Raw genomic sequence first — 2,148 nt, 5'->3', positions numbered from 1 at the left:
TTCTTTGATTTTGTTATTAATTGGTTTATATAATTGGCTGCTCCCATGTTAGGGTCATAGGTAGTTAAAATTGTTAGATTTTCTGGTTGTATAGGCCCTTTATTGTATTATTGTTGATATGTTTCTTTGATTTTGTTATTAATTGGTTTATATAATTGGCTGCTCCCATGTTAGGGTCATAAGTAGTTAAAATTGTTAGATTTTCTGGTTGTATAGACCCTTTAAGTATGATATAGTGTCCTTCCTCATCTCTTATTATAGTCTTTGTTCTAAAATCTAATTTACCTGATATAAGGATTGCCACCACAGCTTTCTTTTGATGACAATTAACATGGTCAATAGTTTTCCACCCCCTGACTCTAAATCTGGAGGTGTTTTTGGGTATAAAATGAGTTTCTTATAGACATCATTTTGATGTGTTTTTTTTTTTTTTTATCCATTCTGATACCCTGTTACCCTCTTTTGATTGGGGCATTTAGCTTACTTACACTGAGGGTAACTTGAAAGATATGAATTTAGTACCATCATATTGCCTGTAAGGTGACTGTTGCTGTATATTGTCTCTGTTCCTTTCTGGTCTATTAGTTTTAGGCTCTATCTTTGCTTAGAGGACCCCTTTCAATATTTCCTGTAGGGCTGGTTTTGTGTTTGCAAATTCTTTTAATTTTTTTTTTGTCCTGGAAGCTTTTTATCTCTTCTTCTATTTTCAATGACAGCTTAGCTGAATATAGTATCTTGGCTGCATATTTTTCTCATCTAGTGCTTCTGAATATATCATGCCAGTACTTGCTTGCCTGCCAGGTCTCTGTGGATAGGTCTGGTGCCAATCTAATGTTTCTATCATTGTAAGTTACAGACTTATTGTCCCCAAGCTGCTTTCAGGATTTTCTGTCACTGAGCCATGTAAATTTCACTATTAGATGATGGAGTGTGGACCTATATTTATTGATTTTGAGGAGGATTCTCTGTGCCTCCTGGATTTTGATGCTTGTTTCCTTCGCCATATTAGGGAAATTCTCTACTATAATTTGCTCCAATATGTGTAATGTCCCTCTCTTTTTTCTTCTCCTGGGATCCCAATTATTCCAATATTGTTTCATCTTATATTATCATTTATCTCTCGAACTCATGCTCTGTAGTTGTTTGTCTCTCTTTTGCTCAGCTTCATTATTCTCTATCATTTGGTCTTCTATATCACTAATTCTCTCTTGTGCTTCATTTATCCTAGCATTAAGAGCCTCCATTTTTTATTGCAGCTTGTTAATAGCTCTTTTGATTTCACCTTGGTTAGATTTTAGTTCTAACCAAGTTTATTTCTCCAGAATTAACTAAACTATATTTATATGTAGAAATTTCTGTATGTTTCTCTTTCTCTCTCTGTGTGTGTATGTGTGTATGTATGTGTGTGTGTGTGTGTGTGTGTGTGTGTATATATATAACTTATTTAGTTTATTTCTCCAGATAGGATTTTATTTCTCCAGAAATGGATTCTCTAATATCTTCCACGCCTTTTTTGAGCCCAGCTAGCCCCTTGATAATCTTCATTCTGAGCTGTAGTTCTGACATATTACCAATGTTCGTATTGATTAGGTCCCTAGTTGTTGGTGCTGTCTCTTGTTCTTTTTTTTTTTTTTTTTTGTGGTGAGTTTCTCCTCCTTGTCATTTTATCCAGATAAGAATATATGAATGAGAGAATAAAATACTAAAAGGGTGGCAAAGACCCCAGAAAATACACACTAACCAAATCAGAAGAGACCCCAAACCAGGGGGAGAATAAAGGGGAGAAATACATTAGACTGTTGAATAGAACAGAGCCACCCACTTGATTTTGGTTGTATTCTGGTCTCTTAGAAGCAACTACCTCCCAAAATTTTAAAGAAAGAAAAACTTATAAATATACAAAAATAAGGGTAAACACAATGAAGGGATGAAATATGACTGTAAAGATGAAAATTGAAAATTATTCTAGAAAAGGAATTGATAAAATAAGTTGGTTGGAAAAAAAAAAAAGAGAGAAGAGAATGTGATCAGGCTGGAGACTAGAACAAAGCCATGCACTAGATTTAGCATATATTTTGCTCTATTAGAAAAAAATTGTATCTCAAATTTAAAAAAAATGACCTATATGCATAAAAAATAAGATTAAAT

The sequence above is a fragment of the Enhydra lutris genome, unplaced genomic scaffold (assembly GCF_002288905.1).
Source record: "Enhydra lutris kenyoni isolate GAN:26980312 unplaced genomic scaffold, ASM228890v2 scaffoldscaffold67, whole genome shotgun sequence".
NCBI lineage: Eukaryota > Metazoa > Chordata > Mammalia > Carnivora > Mustelidae > Enhydra > Enhydra lutris.
Note: the sequence above shows the minus strand (reverse complement) of the source record.